This window comes from Cydia strobilella, chromosome 3 (genome assembly GCF_947568885.1).
Source record: "Cydia strobilella chromosome 3, ilCydStro3.1, whole genome shotgun sequence".
Lineage (NCBI taxonomy): Eukaryota > Metazoa > Arthropoda > Insecta > Lepidoptera > Tortricidae > Cydia > Cydia strobilella.
In genome coordinates, this window is record NC_086043.1 from 5,316,800 (window position 1) to 5,342,936 (window position 26,137).

The 26,137-nt window shown below is 36.1% G+C and overlaps 1 protein-coding gene across 1 annotated transcript in view; it reads left to right on the forward strand.

The window, feature by feature from the left end:
- The first annotated feature begins 8,701 nt into the window (after positions 1–8,701).
- LOC134755695 (atrial natriuretic peptide-converting enzyme) overlaps positions 8,702–26,137 on the forward strand; it is a 142,567-nt gene continuing 125,131 nt past the window's right edge. Inside the window, exon 1 of the mRNA XM_063692242.1 lies at positions 8,702–8,904. The gene's annotated coding sequence lies outside the window, so the exon portion shown is untranslated. The remainder of the gene's footprint in view (positions 8,905–26,137) is intronic.

Here is a 26,137-nt window from a genome sequence, read left to right on the forward strand (position 1 = left end):
CCTCCTAACAGGGAAGAAAAGTTCCCTTTTCGAATAGGTGATGTGAAAAATGATTTACGACTCGATATAAACTAGCACTTGTAACTAACCGACTGAACGGTAGGTCCTCTACCTATACCTATACCTCTATAATAAACGCCATGAATTTGCTGGCGTTTACGTTTACTACAAAATATTATATTGAACTAGATTGCAGTATGGATTTTCGGATAAAACAAACTTTTCGGATTAATATTCCCGGTAGCATGAGGAATTTTCCCAGAAATATAGGCAAATTAACCACTTAACCAGGTAGGGTTAGTAAAATTGTAAACCGCTGATGGTTTCCGCATTGAATCGATATCGAGACCTCATAAAAGATCTTACTTTCTATGCATCTCGCTCGTACTCGCATATTAGTGCAAGCGAGATGTATAGAAAGTAAATTACGTAGACCTTAGCGTATATGCCAGTTTTGACACTGTCAGTGACTCATGGTACGGGTACTTCTATACCTCGTTCTTTTTTAGCATTAAATAAAAGGTAAGCAAACGACGTGTCTTTTTATTAAAAAACACTTTTGAAAAATATCACAGCAAAAAATATGCAACAATTATAAATCAAATACGATAATTTACATTATTTTGCTTTCATAAGTAATAGTTACTGATTTTAAAAAATCGTATTTCAACTAAAATTGTTAACTTTTTTTCTAATGTTAAATAAACGAGGTATAGCCAGTCTGTTAAATACTCTTTATTCTCTTAAATTTTGTGCACCTTTGTGTAGTTAATGTACGAGGCGAAGTATTTATTTAAAGCCCCTTTTCGTGGTAACAGACAAGCTTTAATTGCTAAGTAGCTGAAGCGAGATAGAGCTTTCCCATCAGTTTGAAGAGCTTTGAGAACCGAATCGAATCGAATCATGAAAAGCGTCTGAAGCGTCACTTTCTTTTAATTCGTTAAACATGGAAATAAGTTTTCGTCAAATATAACATTTTAAAACCACCATTTGGTGGTAACTTACTTTGAAGTAACGTATGTACGTAATGGTTCAAATGTTGTTCACATGACCAATGAGGATATAATAAGATAGAGCGGTACTGTCATAGTAAATTTTGTAACCACTGTAAATTCACTGCCATCTATCGACATACTTTAAAACTAAAAATGAAGATTTATAAAAATACGTTAAAATGTATTTAAATATGGATAAATGATTTTTTTATTTGCATTAATTATTTTTATATGATTTTGACCCATGTTCTTTCACTGGTATGCGTTAAAATTATAAATAACAAACGAAACAGTCAACGCCCTCTATACGAGAGTTGGCCAAAACTAGTGGCGCCATCTGATCGAGAATCAAATTTTCGTGATTTTCGAGGCACGTTTTTTCCTTACACTGTATCTATCTATTACGGAGTTATATCTATCTTTGACATGACTAAAGTCCATAACATTCAAACTTTGTGTATGCGCCACAATAGACTTGTTTTAGGGTTCCGTACCTCAAAAGGAAAAAACGGAACCCTTATAGGATCACTCGTGCGTCTGTCTGTCTGTCTGTCCGTCTGTCATAGCCTATTTTCTCCGAAACTACTGGACCAGTTAAGTTGAAATTTGGCATGCATATGTAAGTTTGTGACCCAAAGATGGACATGTAACGTAAACAAATTACTTTTAAACACGGGAGCCACTTTTGGGGGGTAAATGAGAAAATTAAAAAATAAAGTTCGTCAAACTATATCGTGTTGCATATCAAATGAAAGAGCTCGTTGTGATAATCTCGAATATATATATTTTTTAAATATTAAGATAAATAGTTTAGAAGTAATTCAAGAAAATAGGCAAAAAATGACCATTCCCCCCCCTTTATCCGCGAAACTACTGGGTCAAAAATTTTGAAAGAAATACCCAAAATAGATCACCGAAAAACCTATTAGAAATGCGCAGTCAAGCGTGAGTCGGACTTAATTACTAGTTTTTGATCCGACCCCTACGGGTTTTTTAAAGACATTTCACATAAAAAATACATTGTTTAAATTGTGTAATGTACGGAACCCTCGGAACGCGAGTCCGACTCGCACTTGGCCGGGTTTTTTTTGAAATCTTTGTTCGTACCTTGTCGGGTATTCAAATTCGGCAAGACATAAGAATAAATAGAACAAATAATTGACACATCAATGTCACATAAAAAGAATGAGATATGGGTATCACATGCATGCAAGAAGAATATTAATAGAAGGATCCTATGACTAAAGATCAACATATAGGTGTCGCCGCTAGTGGTGGACGCGCAACGAGGAATCCATCAGAAATAACGTAATTATACACTTTCGGTAAGTTATTTCGCATCGCATCTCCACATTGTACGAAATAAAACAAAATTTTCTAAAGAAGTAACTGCTTTGCGTATTATACCTACTTGGACTCTTAGACATAGACTAACAATATCACACATATGTAATTGACCATGAGTAGACTTCTCTTAGAAATAAGGAGTACATATGGACTATTAACAGTGAGGCTTATTCGAATTATATCGCTATTTTTCCATGTTTTACTACATGAAAAACAAATATTAAATGCTCAATACTGTAAGTAGTCGCGAATGATGACAAAATGACATCATTGATATCAAAATGTATGGCCTCAAGATCAGAGGTTGGAATAATTTATCGTCATTATTTATTTAAATCATAAGATGAATCAGGTTACTAAACCACCTATTCAATTAGAATCCGATCAAAGTAAATTTATCTCAAGGTTGTCTAGAAGACGATTTTAACGATATGCCCTATGAATTATGATCCTGTATTAACCCCTACACGTGACTACGAAGAAAATCGAGTAATCAAAAGTTTATTCAGTATAAATATCTAACTAGTAAGTATACAGCGTGTATTTTTAATATAACCGCAAGTTGAACCCATGAAAACATTTTTTTTTAATTTATCCTTAGCAAACAGTGCAATATTTTGTTTTGTTTTATTATTATTTATTATTATTATTTTATTATTCTATTACAAGGAGATAAAACAGAAGCATACAAGTGAAGAACAATATAGACAGAATATACATAACTATTATAGATTATGTTGTTTCCTTAAGCATATCTCACCGAGAACATAAGTGGTATTAGAATGTAAACCTAGCAACATGCAACACTTAACTATTCTAACTACAACAACTACATTAAATTCATATTTATGATTTATGAATGTTATGATCTAAAACTACTTATCTATTTTTTATATAATTTTGTGACAGCAGCCTTGAATGAGGCACGGGAGCATGAGAATAAATCTACATTACAAAGTAGCTGGTTGTGGTGGTCGCAAATTCTATGTAAAGGAGCCCGTTTGCCTGCGTTAGAACGCGTAAGCGGTAAACTAAATAAGTGTTTGGAGTGTTTTGCAGCGGCAATATATTGCGTACTTGTAACCTTTGTGACGTATCGTCAGTAAGTTTGTTGAATAAAAACAAAATAATGACATTGCGTGCTGAATTATTTTATAAGGAAAAAGGTTTCGTTAATTTATATCGTACGAAAGGGAATTCATTTGGCCTATGCCTATTAATTAAATCAATTTATTTCTGACATAAATATCCATATTGTTAAACATATTAAACATATTAATAACGGGTCACTCACGTATTTTAAGTCGAAAACGCTCGACATGTTTCACTCCGTACCGAGGAGCGTCATCAGGAGCTTGCGTCGAGGGTGACGGACCGGGGCGCAGACTTCGGGTCGCAGCCCTCCATATTCATATCCATATTGTTGTTAGTAATTACACATTTACAAAACTTATCGACTCCGGTTAGTTACATAGTATGTAAGTAGAAAAAAAAGTAGTTGCATATAAAGTTACCACTCCCCAACGTTATACAAACTACCCTTAGAATATGTAGTAGTATCAAAAATACAACCTGTATGCGTCAAGGGCGCTTTTACAGGCTCTTCACAATCGTTATACTCTCTGCGGAGTCTCGTGGTCAATTATTGGCAGTGTCAGGCGCAGGTGTTACTCGCAGTATAATTTCTTGCCATTTTTCACGGGTGCAGGTAATTCTGGCAAATATATTCAAGGGTCCGTACAAAGCAGATTTTATACGAAAAGTCCATTGCATGGGTGGCATTTTACATGGTCTGGTTCCGTTTGCTTTACCCTGCTACACTAGAAGTTCTATGGAGTCATGCCTTGAGAGATGGCCCACAAACCTGGGTACCTATGAGGTTGAGGATGTGTTTTATGAGGATGGAGATATTAGCGCGCAAGTCGATTTATGACATCCCCATCCCCAGTTTTTTTTTAGAGTAACGAGTATGCAACTATTTATTTATTTTTAATTTAGGTTTAAATAAAATATTAGTACTATTTATAATGACGTGTAAGTTTTAAACTACAATTTAACATTGCGGAATCCGCCGCCAAGCTAAAGCACACCAAATACTCCGCCCTGGAATCAAGCTATGACTTCGTGCCAGTGGCAATAGAAACCGCGGGGCCCTGGGGCTCTGAGGCTCGGCGTCTGATTGGTGAACTGGGGAGGCGTCTACGGGAGAGGGGCTGCGACCCCCGCTCTGGATCGTACCTGGTTTAACAGATCTCAATTGCAGTGCAGCGAGGGAATGCTGCAGGCATCATGGGAACTTTTGAGCCGGGTACGATGCAGGGTGGAGGCGCATATTAGACGTTTAGTTTATTATTAGTTTTAATTATTGTTATTTATTATTAATACCTTTTGTATTGTCTTTTATATTGATTATGTTATAAATAAATATTCGTCTCATTTAACATTACTTATATTTGATACAATATCACATTTCTCGAATTCTGCAAGAATTTCTTAAAATAAAATGGTTCACCTTATTTTTAAATAGTAAAGACCTTCCTATGTAGTTTTTAGGGTTCCGTACCCAAAGGGTAAAAACGGGACCCTATTACTAAAACTCCACTGTCCGTCTTTCTGTCTGTCACCAGGCTGTATCTCATGAACCGTGATAGCTGATAGCTAGAAAGTTGAAATTTTTACAAATGATGTAGGTGTTTCTGTTGCCACTATAACAAAAAACCGGCCATGTGCGAATCGGACTCGCGTTCCAAGGGTTCCGTATATTACACAATTTAAAAAATGTGTTTTTTATGTGAAACGTGAGTGAAATGTCTTTAAACACCCGTAGGGGTCGGATCAAAAACTAAGTCCCCCAAACCCCAAATGCCCCAAATAAATAAAATAAAATAAATAAATAAAAATAAGTAGTTAAGTCAGACTCACGCTTGACTGCAATTTCCTGAGGTTTTCCTGTATTCTATAGGTAAAGATCTATTTTGTTTATTTTTTTTTCAAAATTTTAGACCCAGTAGTTTCGGAGATAAAGGGGCGGAATGGTCATTTTTTGCCTATTTTCTTGAATAACTACTAAATTGATTATCCTAAAATTATAAAAAATATATATTTGAGATTCTCATAATGAGCTCTTTCATTTGATATATAACACGATATAGTTTGAAAAATTTTATTTTTTAATTTTCTCATTTACCCCCCAAAAGTGGCCCCCATGTTTAAAATTCATTTGTTTGCGTTACATGTCCGTCTTTGGGTCACAAACTTACATATGTGTACCAAATTTCAACTTAATTTGTCCAGTAGTTTCGGAGAAAATAGGCTGTAACCGACGGACAGACAGACAGACAGACAGACGCACGAGTGATCCTATAAGGGTTCCGTTTTTTCCTTTTGAGGTACGGAACCCTAAAAATACTAAAAAGTACGGAACCCTCGGTAGGCGATTCCGACTCGCACTTGTCCGGTTTTTTTTTTACTGTATTATATAGATAGAGTACTTAAATGTTGAATATATAAGCAAATATTTACACATAAACGTGTGTAAACTGCTTATTTTTTTAAAGCACTATTCAAGCTATCAATTACCTATTTGTAATAAAGTGAGCTTGTCGTTTAGTGCTCCAATACATCCAATTCAGTCGACCGAACAAATACTGCAATGTAATGAAACTCGCATGCGAGTTCTCGCACCGTCTAAATGGTCCCTTGAGGCCAATTCCAACTATAGTATTGTGAGATCAAAATGATATCTACATCATATCAGTCGCCCGTGCGTCTCGCTTACGCTAATACATGCATAAAAACGAAATGACATCATTAAGATATCATTCTGATGTTAGTATATGTTCGAATTAGCGGAATTAGCCGGTGAATCTAAATATGAAACTACATGCGAATTGGCTCGTCAGCCCGTGTGTTGTTGAAAAATCTTTAGTTTAGAAACATCGCATTAGGATATCGTTGTCCATTTTAAGGAAAAAGGCATCAGATCGATTGATTTTTTGGCTCGACATAAGCCCATTCGTTAATAAAAAAACTTTAATGTCGAGACTCCGTTTTGGACTGATTTTGAGGTTTTTTTTATATTCCATGTCGGTGATATTGTCGGTTACATATGGACGAATAAAAGTCGCATGCACGTTGCCCACCATTTGTACCACTCATTAGGTAACTCGTATTTAAACCGCATCAATTTGAAATTAACAATTACCAAGCACAAGTTGCACTGCAGTTTAACTTGGTCGTGACCAATTAGCTGCTAGGTACGTCCATTCTTAACTTTGCCTTGTTACAACTTCACTCCTTGTCAGTTTAGAATGTTCAAATACAATATGCCTATATATATATATAATGTTATACAATATGCCTCACTAGTCTTACCGAGACGCGGCTGCATTCAATATAGAAAAAGCTTATATTTATTTGCACTAATTTTGACATACATGGCCGACCACTCGATGCCTCATAGCGAGTGTAGATTTTTGTACTTTTGTTGGTGGTTTGTTAGGGTTCCGTACCCAAAGGGTAAAATCGGGACCCTATTACTGAGACTCCGCTGTCCGTCTGTCAATCACCAGGCTGTATCTCATGAACCGTGATAGCTAGGCAGTTGAAATTTTCACAGATGATATTGTGATCACGGCACTTGGCCGGTTTTTTAATATCTATTTTCGCGGTGGGAGGGTGCTAGCATTAATTACATGTAAAAATACGCAAGTACCTAAGTACTTAATACAACGGGTTAGCACTGACTGATTGACTAAGTAGCACGTTATTATTTTGCGCATTAACCACGCAATATTTTTTGCTTTCATCATCATCATCATCATCATCATGTCAGCCGATAGACGTCCACTGCTGGACATAGGCCTCCCCCAAGGCTCGCCACTCCGACCGATCCTGTGCCGCTCGCAACCACCGAATTCCCGCGACCTTCACCAGGTCGTCGCTCCATCTCGTTGGAGGCCTACGGCAGTTCGTCTTCCGGTACGCGCACGCCACTCCAGAACCTTCCGGCCCCACCGGCCATCAGTTCCGCGAGCAATGTGCCCCGCCCACTGCCACTTAAGGTTTGCAATTCTGCGATTTTTTGCTTTATTTAATATTAACCGTTTTTAGAAAAAAAAAAATGGTATAGGAGGTAAACGAGCAGACGGATCACCTGATGGTAAGCGATTACCGCCGCCCATGGACACCCGCAACACCAGAGGGGTTGTACGTGCGTTGCCGGTCTTTCAGATGGGAGTACGCTCTTTATTATGGAGAAGAAAGAAAGAAGATAAGCGATCTTGACGTGTCTTTTATTAAAAATCACTTTTGAAAAATAAGTCACAGCAAATATGTTACAATTATAAATCATAAACTATCCTTTACATTATTTTGCTTTCATAAGAAATATAAACATTTCTTCAAAAGCATTTTTCAATTATTTTCAATAAAAAGACTTGAAGATTGTTTACCTTTTTTTCTACTGCTAAAAAAACGAACTATTCTGAAATATTTTGATCCTCGGCCGCATTTAAGTCAAACCGAACAAAATAAAAATTATATTTAAAATCTACAAAACGTAGTGTGATAGGTATCAAATAACTCGACTTTAGAAATAACAGTTCAGTTTGTACTCTACTTGATTTCGAATAAATAAGCTACCTAAAATTTAGGTAGTTTTCGACAGTGAATATTTAGATCCTTAATATTCACTGTCGAAAACTTTGCACTTACCTACATTCTATTTATCAGAGTAATGTGGGACTAAAAGTTTCATAAGTTTAGTTAGTTTCATTAGCTACTCTGAAATCAAAAGTGTGTTTGAAGGGGTCCCTTTGTTTGACATGATTATTTAAAGTCATAATGTAATGATTGTCATATTATTATTAGCCATAATTCTGAAACTGTTAACTTTTCAGGATTTTCCTCGGGTTATCCTATAGATAGGTTAGGTTAGGTTAGGTTTGTTTTATGGCAATCCTGAAAAGTTACGCGTTTCTGAAAAAAAAAAACAAATTATGACTAATGACAATCATTACATTATGACTTTAAATAATTATGTCAAACAATAGAGACCCGTGTTTGAATTGTGTTCATTTTATATAATACATTCTTATGCACGAGGACTTAGCGTGATTGAACTTTGTTACTTGGCTGAAAAAAAGCCAAAATGCTTCAAAAGATAAAACTCAAAACCCAATATGAGCCGTTAAATCCGACGGCATATTCTTGGTACTATTTCACTAATATTTAACGAAAGCAATGAATTGAAGTGCCTGTGCTCATTTTCTAACGATCGGATTTATTACTGAAAAATTGCAATATTTTGAATCCCCGCATTCCAGGGTAATCTGTATATTCCTCGAAATGTAGCAAAAGAAACATTGAAGTCAAAACTCGATATGAAGTAGTGTCGGGTCGGGAGGCGCGGGCCGCGGTGCGGGGCGGCAGACGGCCGCCCACGCTCGACGGCGCGGACGTGTCACGCCTGGTGCGCACAGCTCACAGCGCGGCCGGGCCGCGCGCCCGCCGCCTCTCGCGAGTGCCTCCTGGCACGATCACGCTCCCGTCAAGCCATGAGGTATGTCGACCTACTAACTAATGCTGCTAATTTAAAGCCGCTTTAATGGGCTGTATGTCGCTTACAGACGCGAACTGCGATTACAAATGCTTTAAAATATAAATTTGATAGATGACGTCTATACTTGTCATATGTTTGTAAACTTACATAGATGCTCCATTTGTTCTCCCATGGAGTTAACGGCAATACATATTAAATAAAGCTTTAAAGTTGTAATTCATCGCATCGTATTCAAAACTTTGCTGCTTTTATATAACTTACATAATAACACTGTGAAAAGGGTCTTGAAATAATATAATTCGTTTTCTTTCACTAGATGACAAGGTATCGCCTTTTCACATTTTTAAAAGTATAATTATGTAGGTAAGAAGGGTGCGAGCTTACCAGATGTTAAAAATAAGTCAGATCAATCATAATTTAAAGTGTAACATAGCTCGTTGAAGACGTGTTTAATAATAAAGTTAAATCGAATTGTTGTTATCTATATTTTTGTAGGCTACGGTTTCTCCTATGTTAAGAAATTAATATCCAAAAAAATCTTTCGTAATTAGTATAGGTAATCAAAAAATAGTTACCCTTGAGCGGTCAAAATTTAGAACACTACACGATTCAAGCCTCATGTCATGTCCTAAAAATTTTGCATAATAAATCCAATATAATTATGTTATAGGGTGGTAATTTTTGCCATAAAAATCTAAGTGTGCGCTATAAGGGGTTAAAAATCAATTGTTTTTTTTTATGAATTGTTGAAAAGTGATTAGATGAAAAAGGCGTGGTTTACAAAAAAATAAAAACAATAGTTTACAAAATAAAATATGACACAATGCTTCAGTATAACGACCCGAGTATATATATATATATACATTTAAAACACCAAATCTTTACGACAAAGGTTTTTGACGTGATAACGTCTTATAAATCAAAGAACAAAAAGTGTCACGTTGTGGACAGGTCTCCATGGTAACGTTACGGCCTTTTCATCAATGTTTTCCTATGACGTTAGGTATCACGCAAAATTATCGTCCGTAAACCGACTTTACAGACAACCTTTTTTTAGTAAACTCAAAGACTACTCTAACCATATTAATCTTACATGACCTTACCTACCTTACTTTCATGATTGTTTAGTTACTTTCCTGAGTTATTTGGAGGCTTGCCTTAAGTTTTTTTGAAATTTCGACTCGCTTATTTCCATAAATATTTACTCCTACGATACGTAAAGGTTGTCTGAAGTCTGGAAGCGTACTAGCAATAAGATTTTTTTTGTGTACCTAATTGTGTAATATATTATCTGTATTGGAGGCCAATTCGAACGTACAATGTTGACAGCAAAAAGTATGTCGTTTAGTTATCATTCGCCCTTGCGTCACGGTACGAGCGAAATGCACGCGCGAATCGCACTTCCTCTTGTTACCTTTAACTGAGGCGTACAATAAACAGTAGTAGTATTTTAGTTCTCCAAAAGGTCGCCAGCTAGTAGGGATCTCATTACTTAGACTACACGGTATCGTTCATCCCAAACACTTGTAAAGTGTGTCTCGGAATCGCACGCCAAGAGTATCTGCCACAGAATAACTAATAGTACTACCGTACCTGCTGCGTGTATCTGCTATAGGTACAGTCAAGTGTAAAAATATGGGTCATATACAAGGTAAACATACAATTTTAGTCTCAAAAGGACTTCGATGAGGAGTAATTTTATTTATTATCTCAGAAGTTTTTTTTTATTTCCTTTTTTTGAGCATTTTTTCATAGAAGTTTATCCCCAAATATTGAAAATATTAGTTATTCTGTGTATGGGTGTAGAAAACTTACTCAAAAATATGTCCCATAGTTATTAACACAGAATAACTAATAGTACCACCGTTATTAATTCGCTGACATGAGCTGGGACATATTTTTGAGATGATTTGTGCACTCATATTTTTATACTGGACATATACGCTTTAAAAATAAAAAATGGTGTGTCGTGGAACACTGTTGGAACGAAGTTAAGAAAGGCTGGTGACGTGTTCATGCTCATGCTCATGCTCATGGTCGAGGTCTCGGGTTCTCGGGTCTTGTTGTTTTGTTTCGTTTCGTTTCGTTTTGTTTCATTTTGTTACGTTTTGTTTCGTTTTGTTTCGTTTTGTTTCGTTTTGTCTCGTTTTGTTTCGTTTTGTTTCGTGTTGTTCTGTTTTGTTCAGTTTTATTCTGTTTAATTCTGTTTTGTTCTGGTTTGTTCTATTTTGTTCTGTTCTGTTCTCTAGTATGGCTTGTGACGCCAATATTTAACATTTGCGTCTATCGTATTAGTATGGTATGTGACGCCAATATCAAACATTTGCATCTATCGCAGTAATATGGTCTGTGACGGCAAAATCTTACACTTTCTTTCGCCTAGCCCCCATCCCCAAACCAAACCAAACGTTTCAACCAAAAACTTCACTCTCGACACTGGTAGATCAGTATCGTATCGCTGTGACATCTTATAAGTATTGTTCGAATCGGGCCGTAAGACTTGCTATTCAGGAACGAGCAGAATATTTGAATGCGAATTCCGCAATGTAATAAATTTAATCACAAAATTCCTTTACAAAATTTGTCAGATATACGAATGTTATGTTTAATTTAAAGTTTTATGAAGATTACCTTGTTGCTCTTAAGAAAATAATGGTTCTTTTACAATCTGTTTTCTGCCTATATTTTAAAATGAAACTGAAATAATTAATTTGAATCAAAATAACACAATCTTAAAACTAGTGGCTCTGTGAGGTCACTATAATGATGCTATTAGAACATTTTCACGGATAAGAAGTTTGCTGTAACGAAACAGTTTATCTAATGTTGGCCATTATTTACGGATTTTAAAGCCATCATAGAGGTTTTATGATATGTGTGTGAGATACATTTCACGAGAATCGGTTAAAATCATCGGCGGTATCTATTTGAACTTATAAAATATTTAATTTTAATGATTAGTTATTGTAATGTAATAAATATATATGTACGTGAGTACATGTAAGATACACGCTACACGGACAAATTACGTAAAAAAACCGGCCAAGTGCGAGTCGGACTCGCGCACGAAGGGTTCCGTACCATTACGGAAGGAAACAGCAAAAAAATCACGTTTGTTGTATGGGAGCCCCATTATTATTCTGTTTTTAGTATTTGTTGTAATAGCGGCAACAGAAATACATCATCTGTGAAAATTTCAACTGTCTAGCTATCACGGTTTATGAGATACAGCCTGGTGACAGACGGACAGACGGACAGCGGAGTCTTAGTAATAGGGTCCCGTTTTTACCCTTTGGGTACGAAACCCTAAAAAGATAAAAATGCCGTCAACCCGTAAATTACAAATCGACCTCGATGCAATATTATTTTATCGTAGCTGCTACGGCGTAGGTCCACGGCGTAGCTGCCACGCCATATAATGGATTGAGAAGGATAATGAAGTAAATGTTTATATTTGCTTTCGGGTGTTTAGAACAAGGAAAATGGAGCTTTACCCAAACATGTCAAGAATCGTGACAGCTGCGGATTAAACTATCTTCCAAATAGCCCCGAGCTACCTTCGGAATTCACAAACCGACACCGTAACCGATACCGATCTGTTAGTGCCAAAAGTGACGTTTTCGCGATTTCGGGGTTGATCCCATAGTAAAAGTTGCTCAGTATAATCCCAAAACCTCCCTGGCAACGGAAATGCACTTATTTTTTGGCCACCGTATATATAAATGTTTAAACTCCTAACTAATAAATCAAGAAGATGTAACATTATTTTTTGCATCCTTAAGAAAAGCTCAGCCTTCGTACTCAGTTATAAAGGCAACTCTTAAAGTAAAACAAGATTTTACTACCTTATTTCTAAAACCTCTGAACAACTAAGTAGTTTGTCGTCTGGACTTGTTTGAAACTAAAACTGGCAATGGTAAAGTAGTGCGGCCTGTTCAAACTAAAAAGCCATTACTCTTTACATTTTGACCCCGAGACGAGAAAGGTCAAAACCTACTCGTCTAAGCTAATGTTTAGCCACAATGCTTCACATGACAGAATGATATTCATCTTTAAAACATCCGGCACATCAAAGCTATTTAACCAACCCTTCATAACATCAGCCTTACAGGAACCTTCAAGACACCTCCCCTCTCTTTCCCACCCGTAGATAACAGCGAGAAAGAACAAGACCCTTGACCGAACTAGGTCAAGTTCGCACCAGACGGGGACACCAAATTAATGCAACAACTTGCCTAATAAATACCTATCGGTTACGTTTTTGTAGTGAAGTTTCGAGTACAGCGCGGAAATATTTACACCCTTTTTGTCAGTGTTCCAATATTTTGATACGTGAAATGGTTAGGTACTACATGCCCTGAGCCAGTTAGGTATTCGGTCGCAGCGGCCCTAGATTTGAATCCCGAATTACCTATTGACTTATACTTGTATATTACTTCGTAAAGACTTACGAGCACTAAGAACGCACGAATTTGAGCCAGTCGTGCAGTCTAACGCAACTAGTTGCGACCAATCGCGTGCTTGATGCGAACTCATCAACCAATAGCGTTGTAGCATTCCACCCAGGCACACCGAACGAGAATGTCCGGTCGAAATTATAAGAACGGGTCTATCATTACTTTTGAAATCATTTTTACCTGATAACCTCAAGGCCAAAATGTAAGGTTATGACTTTAGCAGTCTACAATTCTAAACTATGTACTTATTCCACGCTGCATACAAATGTATGCAGCGTGGAACACATTTTTTAAACGTTTTTGATAAAATAAGATGTAAGTAAATACTTGATTTGTTTTTATGTCTCGCGAGACAGCAGTTAACTTAAGGCTAACATTTAAGGATTTGCCACACTATGTATGAACCCGTCCGAATGTCAAACCCGCATTATGTATGAACAACATTGACAGCAACCTTTAAAGTTGAAGTTTGACCTGACCGCTGCCCGCAGATTTTTATTTTATTTATTTCATGACTAGAACGCATCCAGTGTGGCGAATCCTTAAGTCTTAAATAATCGAATACTTAAGTACGTACGTAATATGTTTTATATTTTTTTATATGTATATAGTTGAGCACGAATAAAGAGAGATTGTCACGCATGTTAAATATTTAAATGTCTTGATTTAATATTGTTAAATGTTTAATCCAAACCATGAAATAAAAATATTTTCTTAACTGGTCTGAAATACACATGAGGACAAGACATATCGATTGCAGATACTTATTACAGGATATGCGATGGAATGGAATGGATCTTTCTTCGAGAGTATTCGAATAATTAAAATTAGAAAACGAGAAATACACCTCAGGTCATATCATCTATGTTTCAGCTGCCAGCAATACAAAATATACGCTTACAACGTAAAAATATACTGAGATATTACTCGTACTAAGAACTGTCACACCAAGTCACAGTGAAAAGTAAGTCCTAAAGTATTAAAACATACAGTACCATGAAGTCTAGTGCTTGTACATGCCATGACTGTATGCCATTTGCGACTGAATAAACACACAGGGCCAAACATTTTTTTTTTCTTCAAATAAATCGAGTTCACTTTAACTGAAGAACGAAGATCAATAAAAGGGTCGGGATACCTTGGGGATATTGTAAAAGTTGCGCCAATCACGCTCGGACTTACGACTTAGATTATTAAATTTTATTGCCCATGAAGGCATTCTTAAACTTAATGCTTTAATCGCACATCAGTTATTTTTGCTAGGTTTTAAAGATAATGTTCAGCAAGATACAATTTGTTTTATTAGGACACAGTTTTATCTAAGTACAAAAAAAGAGAGTAAGTAAACAAATGCAGAATATATTAAATTACCTGCATCTACAATACTAAAATAATATAAAATCATCAACATTTCTGGGGGAAATATGACAAACTTTTTCCACGAATGCGAATAATTATGCGAAAAGCAGGCTCTACGCTCGGACGTATGAAGCTCGAAGTTTTAATGGCAAATAAAGTGGTGAATTATTATGCTCTCGAATGGAATTGAGAAGATTACACTATGTGGTCCGCGGGGCCCGGAATATCGCGCAGTGCAGGTGCCCTCTCGTGTTTCTCGTCATATCACTTAACATTGTGTTTAAAAATAGGTACCTACTTTAACAATATTGTAACGCCTATTAGTTCACTACCTCATCATCTTCCTGGTATTCTCCTAGCATTTTGTTACGACTAACTTAAGGAGTTTCGGTTTAATATAATATTTTCCTGCTTATAATTTCCGTATTATTCTTAGCGCCAAACTGATTCATTTAAAATTACTATTTTTAAACATGTTTTTTTAACAAGTTTGGGAACAAATCAAATTATTTTATTAAATATTTTGTTTGTTTTTGTTTTTTTTTTGTTAAATATGGGAGAAGGCATTTCCGTTCATAACCTACGCACAAAAGTCGACTATCTACTTAGGTACAATTACTTACTACTCGTACAACTATTATTTTAGTGGCGACTGTGATTTACGCTCAGAATTATTATTTTGTAAACACTCGCACAGACAATAAGTTTGACACCTAAACAAATAAATATTAGCATCACAAGCTGGACAATTTGTAGGTATTCAAGAATGACTCCACTACACTTAATTGCTTTAGAAACAATTAACAATTCTATTAGTACACGAGAATATTTCGATAGCTTAATACAATAGGTACGTTAAATACCTAGGTAAGATATTTTCCAGACTTCTTGAAGAAGTGATTAAACAAGGACTATTAATCAAAGCCAGTTCTAAAATTAAGTAAAGGATGAGTACAATGCGTATTAAGTAAATGCACAAACGTAATTTTGATCTTTCGAAAGTTTTTACCGTGCCTATAGCCGCGATAAGAAAAAGTAATAAAAGTTACTTGAAGCAGAAATCGCAATTTGTCGGTTGCATGCCGTGGAGTCTTTTTAATGCGGCCGGGAGGCCTATTCGAACATTGAAAAATGCTCGCTTGATTTGTTGTTGTTATGATGCGAACATTATTACGCAGATTTTTATCCCATTTCTACTCGGGGTTATGTATGGAGTTTTAAGATATTGTTTCATTTATACGTAAAATCTCAATTTGTGTTTAATTGTAAAATCCCATTATAAAATCTCAATGTTTTAAAATACTATATAATATCTTAACTATAAGTCTGAACTACGAGTAAACGACTATTTTATTTTTAGATATTTAACAATTCAAGCCAGCAAAGTAGACATAAGTCAAGCGGGTTTCCATTCGATTCAAATCATCGAAAACATACAATTTTATTCTAACTTTGATAATTAATTTATCATGATTTTGAATCAACTACTAAGTAATATAATAGGATTAATAGGTACTCGTACCTATAGGTAAGTACATCATTTTGAGGAGGCTCGCAGTCCTTTTCTGGTAGGCTCCGAGGTACCTACATAGCAATTTATAAGTTTGTTTTAAAGTAATAACTCATAACAGTGTAATCTTTCATTCAACTCAATTTATGCCCCTTCTAACAGTCCCAGTTTTTTCTGAACAAAACTTAATATCAAATTTTGATCCCTTCGCAAAGTTAGGCAAATTCGCAAACATTGACAACTTTTTGGGAACTTATTTAGAAGTTTTACGCTGTAATCGAATTAGATTGTATTTTAGTTTTTATTGTCGTTCTTTGACACGGTTTTTGTGAAGCTAGTCAACATAAATCGATTCCTTCCTCATAGCTTTGTTGTGGTTTGCACCTAGGCACGTTTGTTATAAACAGCGATAAACTGGCAATACGTACTCCGGTACTTTTAAGAGCGAAATGCAAGTGCAAAAGTGATTTACATACAGATTGAGAATGCACCAGCTTTACTGCTGCAGCATTGATGCGCAGTATTTTTACAATGCCGACTGCATTACTGCAAGGAAAGTCAGTTCTCGAGGACACTGTCATTGATTCTGACATCATGACACTGTCTCTGTAGGATACATCAAAGAGGTCACTTTATCAACGCATAAATAAAATGTTGATGTTTCCTACAGTTAGTAATGCAGTCGGCAGCAATGCTGCACAGCAAAGCTGCGGCAACTACGCTGGTGCAGTCTCTATTGCTCAACATTGCTTTGCTTGAAAATAGTGATACAGTTATTGTTTCTGGTACCTACCTAATTATAGTAATTATACAGGGTGGCTAAAAAAATTGTGCATTCCCGTTGCCAGGGAGGTTGGGGATTATACTGAGCAATTTTTATTTTGAGACCAACCCCGAAATCGCGAAAAATAAATTTGGCTGTTTCATACAATAAAATTTGGGAGGGTAATTTTTTTTTCGCGATTTCTCCCTGGCAACGGGAATGCACTTATTTTTAGCCGCCCTGTATAGACAAAAGATAATCATTTTACGTGAAGTGTTTTAATAATTGCTTACTTTTAATGTTCATCTCGTATCCGAATCTGGTAGTACCTACCGCTACCTACTAAATAAATACTTTCAACACAATAACTTATTCATCTTTTATGTTTTTATGACGGACAATGTACCGTTTTCTTATATACTTACCTATAAATGCAACAAATAACAAATACATGTAGTTCCTATCATAGTCTGTAATCAAAGCACGAAAGAACTATTATTACATACATACATACCTGTCCTGTGGAATAATCGCTTACAGTAGCGTCGGCAACCTGTTCTGTGCGGCCCATTCGGTGACCTACTTAACTGTGAAAAACGCAGTGGTATTCTGTTTTTTTTTTTTTTAATCTGTTAGTGCCTTGATAATTTATTTATTTATTTATTTATTTATTTATTGAAAACACATTTACATGACATTACAGTATAAAACTAATGCGCCATGAAAGTTAATTACATTTAAATTACAACTAGTACTATGGTATATTTACAATGATATAATGATATCGCGTTAAATCAACTGCTATTTAGTCATTTGAGTCATTTCATTTGGCATCGCACTTAGTGTTGCGCGCGAGGTGCACTGAGAGTCATGTCAACATCGTATTACAACATTATCACAACAAGATTAATGGCGTTTCGGCGTTATTCATAAACGTCTGTCAAATCTTTTGTCCCTATCCGTCATTTTAACATTTCTGTTTGTTAGAACGGGACAAAATTTAACAGAGCTTCTAAGTTTTATGAATAAGGTGGTGAAATTTTAACAAATTGTAAAGTCTGGAGCGTGGAGCCTGGTCTTTACGTAGACATATAAAAAGTTTTTTTATCAATGTACTGTGGTTGATACTGCCAGCGTCAGCGAATAAGTTTGAAGTTTTTTTCTTAGCCGATGAATTAATGTAGCAACGTCTACAATAAGCCCTGAAAATGGCTCCTCGCCAGTTATTTTCTCCAAGCTATAGTTCCCTCTCTACTTTTCTCTTAACCGCGACCGTTACTTGCGAAGGCTTTGGGTATTGTCTCGAGAATGTTCGATTTTTATTTGCCGATCCATTTGCCACGCCCCCGTTCTAGTCGTGTATTGTCAGTTGCCTAAGTCGCCGAGTTGATTGCATGGACAAACCAGCTTTATGAGACCCCCAGGAGGTCTATTCAGATAGTATATTTTTCTTGTTATTGATTCGTAATGGTTACGATCTGTCAGGCTGTCCAAAGTGACTTTCTGCTTGAAGAAATTTCACGTCTTGCTCTCTGGCAACCCCATTGGATTTTGTCACTTCTTTTATATGAGGATTTAGTACACGATTGGTAATTATTTGTACTTACTTGAAAAAAATACCTCTTTAGTTTGGGACTACTTGAATTTGGAGTAGAGCATCTCTCCAGCAACGGTACGGAATCCAGCCATTCTAGCATACGATTGATTTGTTGCTTTGCTTACGTGCTAGTTCGTAAATCGTCTGTACGTATAGGTATACGTAAAGACAATTATTACTACGGTAGGTCCAGAGACATGTTTTTTGTTAGAAATATTAAGGGGATAGTGGACGACCGCTTTTTCATACAATCGTAGTCCTCATTATCCTCATTGGATATCGACATTTCAGACAGCTATACCCCTGCATTTTTTTTTAGATTTTTCAATTACTTTATGAGTTAGCTTTTAAAACTTTGTATGAATTGTATGGAATACGTTTATAATAATCAAAAATTCAAAAAAGTCAAGCGAAGAGGCATAGCTATGTTTGTGTTTGTATGGTAAAGCGGTCGTCTCCTTTCCACTTAAGCACAAACTTTTTTTTCTCCGAATCGTAGATAGTATTTTAGCGTTCGGAATAGAAAGATGTTTGTTCAGATGGCACCAAGAAAACTTGTTTAACATGCGTTGAGTCTTTTAGAATGTTTTGAATCTTTGAAAACGTTATTTGTTGTTTTTACTGAAGAGCAAGCTTTTACTATCTAATCCTTTTCTAGCACGAAATCAGTAGGTTTATTTCTGAATTATCAATATTGTCTACAATTGGTTCCAACTGGATCTAATAAGATAAACATTTTCTATTCCGCACTAAGTTTGCCGAGTAAATATCTTTACACAACATAAACTGTTAGTAGTTATACATCCGTGCCGTTGTTTCTAAAAAAGGTGAATGCTTAATTATTGAAACTCGTTACGTACAAGAAATAATTATACATCGAAACAACTTACGAAACTCAGATTAGAAACAGGAAATCCTTGTTACGCAGCGTACTACGTAGGCGAACAACACGCGAACGCGAAGCGAAGCGATGCGGCGCGGGGTGAATCAATCCTTTGATACCTATAGAAGTGTCCTACGTTGGCGATCTCGTTGCGAACGCGAACGCCGTGGGACCGCCGCGCCGCTTCGCTTCGCGTTCACGAGTTGTTCGCTTACATAAGACGCTGCGTTAGAGGTTTAACAATAGCAGCATATGAACATATCTGATAGGTAAGTATCATTACAACACTTGCAATAGATACAACACATCAGCCCACCATTGTGTCGCAAAAGAAAAACCAAGCAACATGAAAAAGGCATACACGGCACAGTGCACTCTTATAACGTTGTTATAGTGCCGTATGACAGCCTGTTACAAAGTTTTGACAGTATTTTATTTGTGCTGCAAGTCTTATACGGCCTCATTTTTGGTACAAAGCGGGTAACCGCGCTCCAGCAAATTCTGCACAAGATAACCGTGTATATACAGGTTGGCAAAAAAAATAGTGAATTCCCGTTGCCAGGGAGGTTTTGGGATTATACTGAGCAACTTTTACTATGGGATCAAACACGAATTCGATTGATCTGATTAAGTTTATCCTCAAATATTTATTATTAATTACTTTTTATGTCTGTACCCATCACGGAACAATGGTATTCCGGACATTTAATGAGATGTAGTGGTACACCGACCCGGGTGGCGGGTGCTGCCCTTGCCTGTGTCCTGGGACGCACCCAAAGGCAGCACCCGCCACCGTGTAAGGACCATTATTGAGGGTTGATTGAATCTGAACCAGGCTATAGGGTGACGCCGATGGACTAAATACTGGGCAATGGGATAAAAAACTGGACGCCTATATTTAAAACGGTATGCAATTTTATTTCTGGCAGACGGTGACTCGCCCCCACAAGATGGGCCCCCACGAAAAGCAATATCTAGGATGGCACCGGTGTGAGGGCTGAGGGTAGAGAAGTGTCACTGGACTTTAAACATATAGCAAACTCGCCATATACGTTTCCACATCTACTACCCTTGAGAACGCAGCTCTCGCGACTCCACTCTGGACGGCCGGCTATTTACGAGTAAGGCAAGCCAGTGGCAGATAATCCTGTCCCACCCACCTACATTCGGGTGACAAAACTTCCCAGGAGCACTATTGTTGAATATTTAATATTATTATATTTATAACTCCTCGTCCTAATATTCAATTCAATTAATTTATTTAAAAGACAATGTGGTCCATCATCGTTAGTAACAATTAAGATTATAACTAAGTGTTAGTGGAACAAAAACAGAAAGCGACAAACAAACACAGACATCAGCAATAACAATAACTATCACCTAGTAGCGGTTATATGACACACTCAAAATGCACACTCATACGAAAGTAAGCGTAAGATTCCAAAATTGAACTACGCTACCACTGCGAGTGGTTCTAAAAGTGGAATTTTAAGCGTTGACAGGTTTCAAGGCGTGAAAGCTTCCGAGTGAAACACAATTTTTCTCACTACACTAACGTAACTAAAACATTACATTACAAATCACATTCAAATGAAAGTTTTTATCATTTAAAATCATTACTTGAAAGTCAATTCTACTAGCCAACATGAAGAAACAACTTTATTCCTTTGCTTATAAACAAGTCCAATACTACTCGTAGGTAGCGCACTAAATGCAATATTTAATTACTATTTAATAGTGGAAGTCTAAGTCGCTGTATGCAGTAACATTAGCAAAAGTTAGCAAAACGACGTGTTTACTGCCCTAATAAATACAAAAAAGTCATTAAACCTTTAAATTCCCGGCAGTTCGCCAACTTTTTCAAATATCCCGTGACACAGGAAATTAGACTGCCTAGGAAATACAACAGCCAAGCATCGAGTCTAAAGCCTGACCAGTAATATATGATCATTGTGAAGAGGGCGCTGTTATTCTCATGTATAGGGTGACAGTTCAGTATAGTATGAAAAAATTAGTTCCAGTAAAATTCCGCAACATGGCGCGTGATCATATATTCCTGGTCAGGCTTTACCTATTGTACCCACCTATGTTTGTCAGTTGTATGGTTGCCAGATCGAAAGAAAATTCTGTACATATTTCAAAATTCAGATTTATTTATTTATTTAAGTCGTGAGTAATTCAGCTTCTCAGGCCAATTCGAAAGTGCACTGACATCAAACCGATAATATAATGATATTCGAATCATATCAGTTAGCTTTTATTCGCGTGTTTATTTCGCGTGTTCATTTCGCTTTAGACTTCTCCGCACTTAGTTCGAGCGAGACGCCCGCGCGTATGACAGTTAACTAATATAATAGTAATATCATGTCAGTGCACGTTCGAAATGGCCTGTATTATACATATGAATTCCCGCCTTGCATCTCGCATAGATAAGAGATACACAGATATAATATATATTATTTTTTACAAGAAGTCTGACTACGTTGTTATAATTCACAGAAGTTGCGATAAGATGTGCTAGACTTGCTAGGTTTGTGTGGAGTCCAAGATTCTTTCAGTTTAATCCAGAGGAAAACCGACCTGGCAACCCTAGTTGTACCCAAGTTTTGTTTTTATAAAATTCAATTATTTGCGAAAACTATTTTGTGTATAAATTCGGTAATTATTCGGTATTCGGCATGTTTTTCAATATTCGTATTCGGCTGAATAGTTTGGTTCGAACTGCCGAATGTTTACGGAATAAACAAATTCTTTTTAAGGGCGTCCGCTAGCTGGGGCGGGTGCACTTCGCGGTCAGACATGAGGCATATGCGGTTCCGTTTCTTTTCATAAACATTCCCGGCCGGTCCAGAGAGGAAAGGTCAAAAACACGTGCGGAGCTGCGGAGTGCAGATCGCGAACCTGTATGAACATGTTTTCAGCGTTTTAGGCAGTTTTAGCCCAACCGAATATTCGGTTGAATATTCGATTCGGTATGATCGGAACCGAATATTCGGCAAAGTCCATATTCGGTCCATCTCTAGTTTCGTGCAAAAAAGTTTTAATCGATTGTGTGTAGGTATGTATAGCAAGTTCGCATTGATAAACATACTCGTACCTACACAATTATTAAATTTAAATGAAATGCACATTAGTTGTAAAATACGAGTCATTCCGGTTAATATTTTGAAAAAAAAAAAAAACAGAATTGAGTTTATCGAACCCCCACCTGTACTCGTACATGTACAAGGAGAGGTTAAAGAAGCTATGGTTATCTGATTGATTAATGTGCCTATATTTGTATTGTATGTTGGTTTATATTTTTCTACTTCTTTTAAATTTTTAGTGTATTTTCCCCATTCCTTTTTGTGTAATATATTATGTTTATCCTATTAATTTTGTATGTATTTATATCCTTTGTCTTTCTGGTACCTTGTTGTACATTTTGCTACATTTGTCACCCTCTTTTCACTTTCTCCTCTCATCTACTCAAAGGTTAACTGGAAGAGATCCCTCAAAGGGATAAGATCGCCTTTGTACATCTTATTATTTGTACCATGTAATTTTTAATATGTATTTTTGTACAATAAAGAGTTTACTACTACTACTAAATGTATGTAAATAATATTAATAGGTAAACACTGCTATTAACAATTATTCGTGGAAAACAAAGGGGCTACTAATGTTCCTATTTATTAAGAAAACTGTAGCTCTCATCCTAATTGGGTAATCAATAATCATTTAAACGTCGTCGCTCTTCATTAATTATAGCAGCGTCTTGCAACGGAGGGGCATTTTTAGATTTCGTATTAAATATTCGTGTTTTATTGTTGCTAAAACAGTTTCATTAAGATAATATCCCTTACTTTTCTTTCAGGTTAGGTTCGAATAGACATATTTTACTTAGGTAGAGGTCTGTTTTCACTCAAGACATCATATGTCATAAAAATTTAATCCACCCGTATTTTACTTAAGCTTGATAAATCATGATTTTGTCTATAAATCATGATATATAAATTGGTCTGTTATGTGTACTCGAATTAAACAAATAGAACAAGTACGAGTATAGGTATACACCTCAGCAAAGTAACTACGAGTACATACTCGTATATGTATTTAATGGTCGATTTGAATATTCGCCCACTGATGATTGCCTTTATTATAGGTACTTTTATTACTTTTTAGGGTTCCGTAGCCAAATGGCAAAAAACGGAACCCTTATAGATTCGTCATGTCTGTCTGTCTGTCCGTCCGTCCGTATGTCACAGAAACTATAAGAACTATACTGTTGAAACTTGGTAAGTAGATGTATTCTGTGAACCGCATTAAGATTTTCACACAAAAATAGAAAAAAAAACAATAAGTTTTGGGAGCTCCCCATACTTGGAACTGAAACTCATATATGATGTACATTACAATGTAAACTTCCACCGAAAATTGGTTTGATCGAGATCTATTAAGTAGTTTTTTTTAATACGTCATAAATCGTAAACCGCAATTTACCTTTCACTCACGTTTCACATAAAAATACATTGTTAAAATTATGTAATGTACGGAACCCTCGGTGCGCGAGTCTGACTCGCACTTGGCCGGTTTTTTAAATTTGCCTGTGATTCAATGTTGAAGAAATTCAAAATTTATTTACATGTAAGTACCAACATTTCTAGTAAATAAATTCCTTATTTCTTATTAACAAATAAAAAGGAGGCTTCAAAAAATAAGTACTCAGTTCAAAGATGCTTACCTCTGATATTTTTTCTGAATCTGTCTTGAACGTGTCTGTGTTTCATCTGTTATTCGTCTCGTATTAATATTCAATAACCTTCAGGTTCAGGTATTCTAGGGAAGAAAACCATTAGCATCCAAATATTGAAACGATTCCGAGTAACATTTAGTTTATGGTTATTTTGCTCAATGCCCTTATTTTTTTTTACAACGTTAGTAAATTAAAATTGATGACGCGTCGTTCGGAGGGAGAGAAAACATTTTATTTCTTAGACGATGAAATTTCGAGTTTATTTATATCGAAATTCGAAAAGATCTTAAAATAAATATCGTTGATTCAAGAACTAAATCTTAATGGAAATAATGCCTATTTAAATATATTCAATTATATAACATTTTCATGTCATTTCAATTTTAATAAGTAATATACCCTATGCCCATTATATCAATAATAATATTATGCATATCGTTGATTAGTTAATATAAATGTATACCATTATTACATTATTCCAAATAACGGTATATCAAACTATAATATATGAAATATAATTATATAAAATGTAATGCACCCCTATTGAAAGTAATTGCGCGCTGGCTCATTTCAGCTTGCTCCTGTACATTAAATTCCGTCTTGTACAAACCTGCCATTAATTTCGTGTACCTATCTTACATAATGCTTAACCAAATTCTCTGCCATTTGCTAACAAAGAGCACACGTACAATGCTTCGCGACTTCTAATGAAATTAAACCTGTAATTGTACAGAGAAAGGAGCTTTAAAAGCGTGGCGGGGTCGAGGCAATGATATTATATAACTATAGATAGGTTATACTCATGTAGGGTAACTTGTTGATCAATGAAACACCAAAAGTTCAGACCTTCCTATCTCTGGTGTTTTTAAAGATATGAGTGTGATATTTCGTTTGAAGATAAACAATTTAGTTGGCTATCGTATGGCATTCTAGGTTTCAACTTATCTTTAACAGTTTCTCTATTATAAACTTTTTTTAAAGCGTTTTGTTTCATTGTGTACTTGTGCATGTTTTCATTGAAACAATATTTTTACAGTGAAACAGATTTAATAATTATAGTCTACCATGAAACATCGTTAATAAACATTGAAACTGTGTTATAAATAAGTGACATTAATACATATATGTTTTCAATCAATTAATGAGAAAGGAATGGAGAAAATAGTGATACGCTGAGATCGGTTATTTAAAAGGTTTCCGACATATGAAATGATTATAAGATTGCTGAAATATATAAAAGCGAAAGACTTGTTTCATTGTACACAACTTGAGTACATTGTGAAAGAATCGGGAATCTGGTCGGCAGGTACGGCATGCTGTGAGAAAGGTACGCCTTTTATGTCCACAGAGCATGATTGCCAACTAGGTGGACGAGGAAGGGGTTTGAGTAGGGCTTCTAATCCCGGGATCCCGGTATTTCATGATCCCGGGTCTTTTTTTGGCCATTTTTCAATACCGGTATTTTAAAATGCAATACCGGGTTTCCCGGTATTTTTTTAAACATGCGAAATGTGCAGTATTAACCCTCTATATCCATATAACTGATCAAATTCGGCGGCATTAAGAAGCCCAATAAACGGCAGGCGCATGAGTCGCATCCAACTAGTATCTTACTCTCATTTAATAATTATTGAAACGCGTAACATCGGCATCAGGTAGATGTAGATGTAGATGTAGTGTAGGGACGCCCGGCCGGAGGCAGGCGGGCTGTCGATCACGTGTCGCGTTCATTCAGCCCAGTTCCCTGAAGTTGGAGCTGCAGGTTACTGTCTATTCTCCTCAAATCTTCTTGTTTTCCTGCAGAACAGAAGGACATCTTTAAGTTCGAGATCCTTTAGTTCATTCTCTTTCAGCGTGTCTCTACCGAATATATTATATCGCGATGCCGCATACATAATACACTCTGCTAGTAAGTGAAAGCTAGTCTCC